General features: G+C 46.0%; 1 long non-coding RNA gene across 1 annotated transcript; it reads left to right on the forward strand.

The window, feature by feature from the left end:
- The first annotated feature begins 4,809 nt into the window (after positions 1-4,809).
- Positions 4,810-7,538, forward strand: LOC135183300 (uncharacterized). Its single transcript, XR_010305493.1, has 2 exons — positions 4,810-4,844; positions 7,337-7,538. It is a non-coding gene; the product is annotated as an uncharacterized LOC135183300 (long non-coding RNA).
- The last annotated feature ends 5,198 nt before the right edge of the window (positions 7,539-12,736 follow it).

The following is a 12,736-nucleotide window of genomic DNA, read 5'->3' on the forward strand; positions in this document are numbered from 1 at the left end:
AGAAAGCCCAGAAAGGGCCAATGCCACCCTCTCACTCCTCAGACAGAAAACAACCAGCAAAGCTCACATGTTATCTGGTCAGTCAAGGTTAGTGGAGGAGATAGAGAGAGGAATGAAGGAACAGTGAACAGATCCAGTGCCCAAAGGCCAAGAAGACAGAATAGTTTATACATTGGCTTTTTATACCTCTTAGCAAATCAATGAGTGTTATAGACTTTATCATATCAGGTGGGAGTTAGTCTCTTCTCCCAGGCAACCAGCAACAGAACAAGGGGACACAGTCTTCAGGGAGGTGGAGGAGTCACTGTCCCTGGAGATGTTGAAGAAAAGCCTGGCTGAGACACTTAGTGCCATGGTCTGGTTGACTGGATAGGGCTGGGTGCTAGGTTGGACTGGATGATCTTGGAGGTCTCTTCCAACCTGGTTGATTCTATGATTCTATTCTATGATCTCTTCTCTCTGACGTTGTGTTAGTGTAAGAACAGGCTGCCACTGCTGTACAACAGCTTTGGTTCAAGCACTCTGCCTCTAACAATTTTTCTTAAAGCTGGGGCAGGGAAGACTGATTACAAAACTGTATGAGGAACAATGGCATCCTCTGTCATACAGTCAAGAGACTTGGAGGTAAGCCACTGACTAGATTAGAGCTGCAAAGTCTACAGTAGGTTGAATGGGAGAGGTGGAGGGGAAGCTGTGAAGAAATCTTTTTCAAAACCTTTAATGCATGGCATTTTTGTGGCTTTTCCTCTCCAAGAGCTGTTATTGCTAATCCCTTTCTAAATGGTGTTTGAACACCACTATCCTCAGGGGTCCGCCCCTCTCTCCCAACTGCACCTCCTTATGCCCTGCTCCTTTGTTTATGCATCCTGGTCCAAATCCTTCAGAGATTGTTAAGTAAAATGGCTGCCTTGGCATTATGTGCTGTGGCACCAGAATGGTTGCTGAAGTTGATTAACACTGCTGAGGGAATATTTTAGGTTGACTAATTACTTGCCAGGCTTTGGAAATTAGGGAGAGGAGGTTTGTACAAGAAATGAAGGTATCCCTTTCACTCCCTGGATAAACTTGTCCAAGGAAGATTTTCAGAGGAAGACACTGGAAAACACAGTGTTTGTTGCAGCAGTGTTATTAACTATTCCCAGATTACAGAATCACACAATCACAGAATTTTTTAGATTGGAACAGACCTTCAAGATCATGGAGGCCAATCATTAGTTTCACACTGACAAGTCCTTGACTAAACCAAGTCCCTCACACAACATCTCATCACTAGGAATCGCTATGGTTGGAAAGGACCACCAGGATCATCCAGTCCAACCTTCATCCCAGCATCTTTCATCACTAGACCATAGCCTCAAGTGCCACATCCACTCTTTCAAACACCTTCAGGGATTGGCAACTCCACCACCCCTCTGGGCAGCCTGTTCCAGTGCCTGACCACTCACTCAGTAAAGAACTTTTTCTGACCATCCAACCTAAACCTCCCCTGACACAACTTGAGACCATTTCCTCTTGTCCTATCATTAGTAATTCAGGAGAAGAGAGCAGCTCCAGCCTCACTACAACCTCCTTTTAGGTAGTTGTAGAGGGCAATAAGGTCCTCTCTCAGCCTCCTCTTCCCCAAAGTAAACAACTCCAGTTCCCTCAGCTGCTCATCATAGGTCATGTTTTCCAGACCTCTCACCAGCCTCATGGCCCTAAATTAGTGAGGGCTCTTCTTTTTGGAGGAATGGTTGGGGAAGGTTTATCATAATGCATGGTGATATCCATATGTTTGAAAACAGAGATTTGCAGGCTGATATAATTATTCTGCTATGGGGAGTGACCTTTTCCCAAGGAAACAGGTTCCAGGTTCCTCTCTGAATGTGGGTTACTGCAACTTTGCTTAAGCTAATGGAGGTGACCCCAGATAAAGATTATAGTCTCAAAATCTACTCTGAATTTTTTTTCCTGTTGCTTTTGACACTGTCCTGCACCACATCCTGGCATCCAAGCTGTCGACATATGGGTTTGATGGGTGGACCACGAGATGGATAAAGAACTGCCTTGATGGCTGCACCCAAAGAGTGGCTGTCAATGGGTCCATGGCCAAGTGGAGGCCAGTGACAAGCAGAGTCCCTCAGGGATCAGCCCTGGGACCAGTCTTGTTCAACATCTTTGTCGGTGCCACAGACAGAGACATTGAGTGCACTCTCAGCAAGTTTGCTGATGACACCAAGCTGTGTGGTGCAGCAGACACACAGGAGGGCAGGGATGCCATCCAGAGGGACCCAGACAGGCTGGAGAAGTGGGCACAAGCCAACCTCAGAAGTGCACCAAGACCAAGGGCAAGGTCCTGCATCTGGGTGGAGGCAATGCCAAGCACAAATCCAGGCTGGGCAGTGAATGTCTGGAGAGCTGCCCTGAGGAGAGGGACTTGGGGGTGCTGGTGGATGAGAAGCTCAACATGAGCCAGCAGTATGCACTTGCAGCCCAGAAAGCCAACCAGATCCTGGGCTGCATCAGGAGAAGTGTGGCCAGCAGGTGGAGGGAGGTGATTCTCCCCCTCTGCTCTGCTGATACCCCACCTGGAGTACTGCATCCAGTTCTGGAGGGATGTGGAGATGCTGGAGTGTGTCCAGAGAAGGGCCAAAAGGATGCTCAGAGGGCTGGAGCACCTCTGCAATGAGGACAGACTGAAAGAGTTGGGGCTGTTCAGTCTGGAGGAGGCTCCCAGGTGACCTTCTTGTGGCCTTCCAGTATCTGAAAGGAGCCTACAGAAAAGCTGGGGAGGGATTTTTCAGGCTATAATGGAGTGACAGAACTAGAGGGAATGGAGCAAAGCTGTAGGTGGGGAGATTCAGACTGGACATGAGGAGGAAGTTGTTCATCATGAGAGTGGTGAGAGCCTGGACTGGGTTAGCCAGGTTGGTGTTTGAGGCCCCATGCTTGGAGGTGTTTAAGGCCAGGCTGGATGAGGCTGTGGCCAGCCTGTGCTAGGCTAGGGTGTCCCAGGGCATGGCAGGGGGGTTGGAACTGGATGATCCTTGTGGTTCCTTCCAACCCTGATTGATTCTATGATTCTATTGTGCACCCTAGTTTATTCCAGATTGGTTTGGTAGCATTTTTTGAACATGCTAACATGCTTTAAGTGCAGACAAGTTATTTCTGATCCTTTTAATACATTTGAGAGATAATTCATTGTCTACCTTCAGCAGAGAACAATAAAATACATCGATTGCTAAGTGTTTGCTTTTTATCATAATGTTGCTACTCTTTACAAGATTAGGAATTGGAAACATTCTCAGGGTGTTAATGGTGGAGAAGATACAGCAGCATGATGGAAATTACACAAATCAGGCAATAAATATGTTTGCTTTGTGATAACCATGGAAAGCATATTGTGTAGGTGAGAGGAGTGCTCTTCAAAACAGGATATGTGCATCTCTGTAGATTTACTGAAGAAACAGCCAGATACTGAACCACTCTTAGCTGTAAAGGTAGTTAAAAGCACACATTCATTACAGTTTCCTTCTCTTTTATGGCCTCGCTCAACCAGGTGATAGTACACAGCAAACATCACAATGTGCATTTGCCTCACTGGCAAACAACGTGGGGTAAAGTCAGCCAATAAAACTAATTGTACCTGGACCAGCTGTCAGGAGTACTCCAGCTTCAATCAACAGACACAACCATTAGATATATCACACCTGGAGGTGTTCTGAGGTTTTGGATTAGATCTGGTCCTTGTGATGGTTTGAGGCTAATTGAACTACTTCACTGAGTGAAATTAAATCCTTAGCTGTGAGAAGAAAGACAACATGTGCCCTATATCATTCATTCTTCTGCTGAGAAACACAGCTAGTCAAAGTATAGATGAGATGGGCACTTCTCACACACTGCTCAGCTCTCACTTCTGGCTGTGCCTTCTTTCTGGTGATCTGGTCTCTGTGGCTGCCTCTGCCTTAACTCTCTAATCCACCTAACTCTTTTTCCTCTAACCTTCTTGTCGTCTTTTTGACATCTCACTTCAGATCTCTCCTTTCTTGGAGGTCTGGTTGATTCTATGATTCTACAACCATAAATTTGCAGACTGAAGCTGGTCTGGGTATTGGTTGCTCCTACCTTTCCCTTTCAGGTGCATCCTGGCCCCTTTCGCTTCCAAGGTTTACAGGAGTGCTCAGAAGTGATCCAGCTGTGTGAATGTGTAATCATAGCTTCTGCCTTGGCTGTCACCACTCTTGTGTCTGGGGATACAGTGCTGAAACATGGTCTGCTGTCTCTCAGCCAGACAGCTGTGGCTGCCACGGGTTTTGCCTTGGAAGCCAGAGGAAACTGTAAATAAATATTGTGTTCAGCAGGGCAAATGCCAAGACTCAGATTCAGTGGGAATATTAATCCCAGAGGGAAGTGTGCAGCATATGGGCCTCTCACTATGAGATGCAGACTTCACAGACTCACACAGAACCAACCAGGTTGGAAGAGACCTCCAAGATCATCCAGTCCAACCCTATCCAATCAATTAGACCATGGCACCAAGTGCCTCATCCAGTCTTTTTTCAAACACCTCCAGGGATGGTAACTCCACCACCTCCCTGGGCACCTGATTTAGTTGGGCAATTAATGAGGCAGGAGTTCCAGCACCACTTCCCCTTTTCCACCACACCTGCCCCTTCCCCACCCTACATCTAATTTTCCCCTGTTTACCCCAAACCCAGAGCACCTGGGTTCTGTTGGAGTCTCCTCCCACCCCAGGTGTGAGCACTTTGTCCTCCCTGCCTACTCCCCTTTATAACCCCTCTCAGGAAAGGCAGAAGCCCTAAGCTTGCCCAACTGGGCAGAGGATCCTCCTCACATCGTGACTGGTGAGTGCCCATGGTGCACACTGGGTGAATGGTGGAGGTGATGATCTAAAGGCCGGGGGGCCTGGTGGCCCCCCGGTTAGGTAGGCTAGGGACTCAATGATTGCTCTAACATCACCCACGGGTGCTGGCTGGGTCTCTTTACTCTTCTGTGTTTAGCTGCTGCTTTCTGCTCACTTAAGATGAGTTGAAGTGGTTGGCTGAACTGGAAGCCCAGGTTGGAAGAGACCTTGAGTGACCTGTTCTCGTGGGAGGTGCCCCTGCCTGTGGCATGGGGCTGGAACTGGATGAGCTTTGAGGTCTCCTCCAAACTGAACCATTCGATGTCTCAGTCTTTATTTATAAATATTAATGAGGTCACTCCTCAGTCTCCTATTGTCCAAGCTAAAGAGCCCCAGCTCTCCTCAGAAGGAAGATGGAGGCACCGTCCCTGGGAGTCTTCAAGAAAAGCCTGGCTGAGGCACTTAGTGCCATGGTCTAGTTGATTGGATAGGGCTGGGTGCTAGGTTGGACTGGATGATCTGGTTGATTCTATGATTTAACTTGGAGAGAGTGTCAGATGTCATCTGGTCCAAGGCCAACTATGGTGCTATGCTGTGTTCTTATGTGCTAAAGTAGTTTCAGTGTCCAAGTGCTGCCCAGAAGGAGCCTGGTCTAGCTGCGCATGGTCTACTCTTATTCTCATTTTTCCTGGCTTCTGAGTGGTTGACTTGTTGCATTGGCAATACAATCATATTTCCTGGTGCCAGCCTTGCAGAGGCAGTTGGGGAGTGTGCTATGTAAGAGTTGTAACTTGTCCTAGCAATTATAAACCCCACCTGCAATTATTTTTAGGCATAAAAGGGTAAGCCAGCTTTAAAAGAGCTGTGCATATTAAGAGCTGTATTAATCTGGCAGAACTGCAATATTGATGTGAAGAAATGTGCTGAGGCATGTAAGCCTTGGGCACATGTAGTCTGCTGACAGGCTGAATCTTGAGTGGCACCATCTTGGTGAGCCAATTAAATAACGGGTGCTGCTTTCCTAAGGCTGTGATCCAAGGAATTTTGCATTGTTCAGCTGAAGGTTGGAATTAGTGAGCCAAAGTCTACCCTGAGTTACACACTGGTTAAACAATGACCTCAGCTTTGTTACCCCAGATTTCCATTCAACAAACATGCTGCAAGTGTGCAGTAGGTGTTAACTTTCCATCCCATTTTGAGATGAGCTATTTTTCATTTTCTCTGAAATTAACTATCTGCACTGTGTTTCAAGAATATGATGAGAAGGTTTGTTTAAATTGGGAATAAAACAGGAAAATGAGGGGAGAAGTTAGTCTGCATGAAGGAATGCGTCACGCATGGCATGGGGATTCCAGTTTCTAGAAGTCTGAAGCTCTGAATTCATGAACAAATAGGAATAAAAATGGCATGTAAACTTATAGCTAGTCTGTAATCTAGGTTCAGATTTGCAGGGCAGGAGAGGGGTGGGTGTGAAAGACTACATCTCACCTGTCAGTGACACCAACAAGAATGATGTGTGACACCTTTACAGATATATAACTTGTAGGCTGCATTCAATCAGGTTGGAAAAGACCTCCATGAACATCCAGTCCAACCTAGCACCCAGCCCTAACCAATCAACTAGACCATGGCACTAAGTGCCTCAGCCAGCCTTTTCTTTCACCTCCAGGGACAGCGACTCCACCACCTCCCTGGGCAGCCCATTCCAATGCCAATCACTCTCTCTGCCAACAACTTCCTCCTAACATCCAGCCTAGACCTTCCCTGGCACAACTTGAGACTGTGTCCCCTTGTTCTGTTGCTGGTTGCCTGGCAGAAGAGACCAACCCCCACCTGGCTACAGCCTCCCTTCAGGTAGTTGTAGACAGCAATGAGGTCTGCCCTGAGCCTCCTCTTCTGCAGGCTGCACACCCCCAGCTCCCTCAGCCTCTCCTCACAGGGCTGTGTTCCAGGCCCCTCACCAGCTTTGTCGCCCTCCTGTGGACACATTCCAGTATTGCAACATCTCTCTTGAATTGAGGAGCCCAGAACTGGACACAGCACTCAAGGTGTGGCCTGACCAGTGCTGAGTACAGGGGAAGAATAACCTCCCTCGCCCTGCTGGCCACACTGTTCCTGATGCAGACCAGGATGCCATTGGCTCTCTTGGCCACCTGGGCACACTGCTGCCTCATCTTCAGCTGCTATCTACCAGTACCTACTCCTGCCGTTCCCACCTGTTAACCTAAGAGAGTAGATCATCATTCTGCACATCAGCTCGCAGGCTACATGGATAAAATATCTGTAGGGAGTTGCTTTGCCACTCAGGTTTCACTGCCTGGAAAGCTTCCTTACCAATGCCCACCAAACAGGAGGTGAAGCTGATGGTTTTCTCCTAATCAGTGCCCTGCTGGACACTTGCTTTTGCAACAAACAAGAAAAAAAATCCCTCCTAACCTAACTAGATTCTTCACGGATGACTTGCGGTTGTTTTTTGGTTTGTTTCCCCCCCAGATGGTCGCAGTGCTGATCCGTGGGAGAGGTGTTTTGAAGCCGCCTGCTTGTCCGCGGAGCCACAGTGCCATCTCCTGGCTTGGGCTTCCCTCTCCGCGGCAGGTAGGCTTCAGGAGCCCTGTCGGTGTTTTCTCCTACTCTTTCACCTTTAATGATGGTTTAGGGGCAAAGCCTCTCACCTAAAAAAACTCTCCTAACCTTCTTTTTTGGTTGCTGAATTCTGTTCATTTGTTAATCTTGTTGACTCTGGGCTTAGTTTTCAAGTCCCATGAAAAAAAATTCTCCAAACCTAACCTTTTTTTTTTTTTTGGTTGCTGAGTTCTGTTCAGTTGCTAACCTTGTGGACTCTGGGCTTGGTTTTCAAGTCCAATGAAACATTTCTCCAAACCTAACCTTTTTTTTTTTTTGCTGCTAAATTCTCTTCAGCTGTTAACCTTGTTGACTCTGGGTTTGATTTTCTACCTTTCAAGTCCAATGAAATGGAAGTAAGACAGAAAGGAGGTCTTTGCTCATAAATGAGGCATTTCATAATGCTGAAGATCTTTGAATGCTTCATGAATTCTGCTAATGTGCAGGAACTGGAGATTTAAAACAAATAATCTGCTTTATTTCTACCATTATTTAAGATGCTGACATCAGCCCACCTGGGAAGGAGATCCAGGCCACTACTGCACTCTCTGGTCCGACACACTCATTCCAACCTTCACATTCTATGCTGAGGCACATTCATTACAGCCTTGCTTGTCACCAGGGCAGGCTTTGTGAGGCTACAACTCTGATCTCCTGCAATGGCAGACAACCGTGACCATGTAATTGCTTGCCTTTGCTCATGTTATTTCAGAGGTCTGGAAAAGCAGTAGTTAGCATAAATACCCCTGAGAAAGCAATATTCTGTAAGCTGGATAAGTTATTTGGCCAGAGTTGTGAGGTTTGATTTATTTGCCTCAACTGAACATATTGAACACTACTGAACGACTTGTTCAACACTGGAGAGTTGTTGAACAAAATGCACACAGATGGGTTGAGAAATACATCATTTCATAGAATCAACCAGGTTGGAAGACACCAACATCCAGTCCAACCCAGCACCCAGCCCTAGACAATCAACTAGACCATGGCACTAAGTGCCTCAGCCAGGCTTTGCTTGAACACTTCCAGGGACAGTGACTCCACCACCTCCCTGGGCAGCCCATTCCAATGCCAATCACTCTCTCTGCCAACAACTTCCTCCTAACATCCAGCCTAGACCCTCCCCGGCACAACTTGAGACTGTGTCCCCTTGTTCTGTTGTTGATTGTCTGAGAAAAGAGACCAACCCCCACCTGGCTACAGCCTCCCTTCAGGTAGTTGTAGACAGCAATGAGTCTCCTCTCCCTGAGCCTCCTCTTCTCCAGGCTAAACCACCCCAGCTCCCTCAGCCTCTCCTCACAGGGCTGTGTTCCAGGCCTCTCACCAGCTTCATTGCCCTTCTCTGGACATGTTCCAGCATCTCAACATCTCTCTTGAACTGAGGAGCCCAGAACTGGACACAGGACTCAAGCTGTGGCCTGTCCATGGCACCTGTCCTCCAGAGCAACCACTACATGTAGAACCCTTGTTCCCAGGAGTGACCAAAGATTGTCTGCTGATTGGAAGTAAAGAATAACATCTGTTTTCTTTTGTTTCTGCACACAGCCTTCACTTGTGCCTTGCATTATTAATTTGCTTCTACCTTATTACTGGCCTTTTGTTATGTTTTTTCCTGTCCTCTGTCCATCTAGGAAGGTGAGTGACAGAGCAGCTTTGGCTGGCATTTGGCTCCCAGCCAGGGTCAAACCAGCTCAGATAGAGCTGAGAAGTTACTAATCTGTTACTTCAATGCTTGGTGCTGGGGACAGATATTCACGCAGATCTCTTGGAGGTCAAAATAATCTTCAGAAGGTGAATGGAGGCCACAGCTGTCCTGTTGTGTGTTAAGCTAGAGATCTTATAATCTGCATCACAGATGAAATGAAGACAGCAGGCAACTCTACCACACAGACCTGCCAGTGGTAGGTAAGAAACACCAGAGAATGGAAAATAGATGTTCCTGTTTGCTTGTTTGCAGAGATTTCCACTTTGCCTTTTGGCACTCTCAGGAATTGAATAGTTTCCACAGGCAGGATTTCATCTGAGCTCAGAGAATCTAATAAAAGATTGCCAAAGCCTTTTTTTTTTCTGAAAGGCTGCTCTGAATCAATACACTGGAGACAACAGCCTTGTCTAGCCTAGCTGGACCAAGAGTTGTTTTGATAGCTGTGAATTCAATATTCGTAGTATGAACTTCTCCCTTAGCAACACTTTGATTCAAACGTGAAATATTCTGGGTGACTGGAACAGTAGATTGCAGAAATGGGGAGGGAAGAGGGAGTCATGAGGGGAGGATGGAGGAGAAGAAAGGCCATGGGTCACAGCAGAAAGTGCAAAATGCCAGCAGGATTAAATTTCCTTGGGCACATTGTAGCCACTTTCCTTGGTCCAATGGGATCCTTTGTGGATCACAGTGCAGAGGACAGCTGTTATTTTACACTGAGGCCAAGCAAACCCCAACTGTTTGTCCTCACCTGCATGGTCCACTGCATTGTTTATTCAGCTGTTCTTCTTTCTTTCAGACTTTTCTACTCAGTGGGGTCTCAATATGAAAAAGTCATCACAAGAGGACCATGATTATTTTCAGTCTTGTAAGTGGAAGATCAAATTGACTTAGAATAGCATGTCTTAACTTAATTCCCTGTGAATTACCAAGCTTATTACTCAGGAAACTACTATTTCTAACTTGGAGAGACTTCACTGTGAAGACAGCCAGGGAAGATAATGCGTAGCAGGTTGTCAAGACCTCTGGCTGAGAAGAGAAATAAGAGGCTGAGTAACTTTTCTGTCTAATATTAGTGGTTCAGACACAGATGTTGGCATAGCAGAGTCTCTCAAGTGTAAACCAGCGTGCACTCTTGATGACTTTGCGTTTGCCTCTATTAATGATGCAGTGGTTTCACTCCAGTCTCTAGGTGATTCCTCAGACGTGGAATAGAGGCTTTTTCTGTGGCAAAGTCAGCACAGAAAATGGTAGTTAGGATGATTGGTGACTTTCAGCCATTGTATATGGTCCCACAAGTCAGCACAGCAGCTGGTGGAAGTTGCCAGTACCATTTCCAAGTACTTTGGGAAGGGTTGTGATTGCTTGCCTGAAACTTTCTGCAAGTCTGAGAAAACAAAAGGGAGGAAAGCTGGAGAATTATCTGATCCTTATAGCAAAGAAGTCATTTTGCTGTACAAAGCATTTGGGTAGAGCTGGTTCTTCAAACTGACAAGTGAAGGAAGGATGTGCTTGCTGCTGATAGAATCATAGAATCTACCAGGTTGAAATAGACTTCCAAGATCATCCAGTACAACCTAGCACCCAGCCCTGTCCAATCAACTAGACCATGGCACTAAGTGCCTCCTCCAGTCCGTTTTTGAACACCTGAAGGCTTTCTCCTGCTGAACTATCTCCTGTGGGTTAATTCCAAGCGTTCTTGCCATCATCCTTGTTTTCACTGTAATGTTTGCTCAGGCAAGAAAGAAAAATGTCATAAACCACTTCATGCTAACAGGATATCAAGCTAATTTTTCCTTTCTCTAAAGCTTTCTGGAAAATCTCCAGCAGTCTTTTATTCCAGCAATTACATATCTGCACTTTCAGCCTTTTGTAATCTAATGTTTTGGGGGGGTATTGTTGGTTGGTTGGGGTTTTTTAGATTTAACTAATGACATTATTGGGTATATATTTAGTTGACCCTTCAGGGCATTAAACTAACCGAACATTTAGGAAAAGCAGCCAAGTCTGACCATGTGTCATAAAATAAGAGAGCTTGCCAGGGCCTGGACACAGAACCTTTGTGCATGAGAGCTTGACCAGAGCATAAGCAGAAACCTGATAGCTGGAGAAATGCCCTGTAGTTAACGAGCATGTAAACCAAGGACCCACTGTGAGCTGAAGTGTCAGGTACTATTGCGCTCTGCTGCACTAGGGCATCTCTTTGGTTGAAAGACCTATTGATACTAAGACCCTTGACCAGGCCTGAGCTGAGGGTATAGATGCAGACCCTCTGTACACATAAGGAGGCTTTTATTTTCTCATAGTGGAACAGAAGTTCATCTGTGACCTTTCCTGGCCCTGACTCCCACCTCTTCCTGGAGCTCTCCTCAAGCAACTAAGTGACTGTTTGAAGTTGGAGAGACCAGCAACAAGGGGAATTTGTTTTTTGGTTCCACTAAGGTTTAATGAGACCTTTATTAGTGCTTGTCACTACCTTTACTGATGCTGGAGCTGAAGGAGGCTTTTTTTAAACAGATCAAGGCACTTTTTAAACTCTTGCCCCAAGGCAAATTGGTCACTTTGTCTGATCAAGCCTCTGTGCTGATATAAAGGTCCATCTGTGAGGTTGCACAGGCAGCTCTTGTAAAAGCCTTACTAATCTAGGTACATGCTTCAAATGTTATGCACTTAGCATTATTCAGTAGCTTCTCAGCTGCTAGAGTTTTCTTAGGGCTCTGTTCATGTGTGTGTGTGTGTCTTTATCACCATAAGGGCAATATTTATTCCTTGAAACAGCTAAGTAGCTTTTAGCAAGATATTGGAAAGGTGAGGTGGTAATAATAGCTGCAGAGTGCCCTTCCTTGTCAGCCAAAGTGCTATGAAAAGGTTTTGGCATTTTACACCATACAACTGCTGTGTGGGGATTAGAAACCTTGAGGTGCTAAGTCTGCAGTAAAAATGTACAAGTAAGCAATTTGTAGTTTAGTGTCTTTGCTAAAAAAATAAACCCAACCAAAATCCAAATCAGGAAAACAAGCAAATTCACTTCTTTGAAAATATGAAAGTAAAGAAACTATTTCAGTGTCATTTTCAAGCTTCTTTTTACCAAGCAAGAAAGAAGTGTAGATACATTGTGTAACAAAGCTGTTTTGAAATAAACATTGAAATAATGGATTTGGGTTTCTTGTTGCTTCAATTCCCCTTTTCCCAGTAATCTCCCATATTCATAAAATACTTTGAGTTTGAGATAAAAGCATGTGAAATAGAGCAATAATACCATTGCCAACAGTGTTACTGCAAGTTACACATATTCCCCCCTTTGCTCTCCTTAGACCTCACCTGGAGTACTGTGTGCAGTTCTGGAGCCCCCAGCACAAGAGGGACATGGAACTGTTGGAGTGAGCCCAGAGTAGGTCATGAAGATGCTCGGGGGGCTGGAGCAGCTCTGCTGAGGACAGGCTACGAGAGCTGGGGCTCTGCAGCCTGGAGAAGAGAAGGATTTGAGGAGATCTTACAGTGACCTTCCAGTATCTGAAGGGGGCCTATAGGAAGGCGGGGGAGGGACTATTGACAAGGTCTTGTAATGA

This window comes from Pogoniulus pusillus, chromosome 18 (genome assembly GCF_015220805.1).
Source record: "Pogoniulus pusillus isolate bPogPus1 chromosome 18, bPogPus1.pri, whole genome shotgun sequence".
Taxonomy (NCBI): domain Eukaryota; kingdom Metazoa; phylum Chordata; class Aves; order Piciformes; family Lybiidae; genus Pogoniulus; species Pogoniulus pusillus.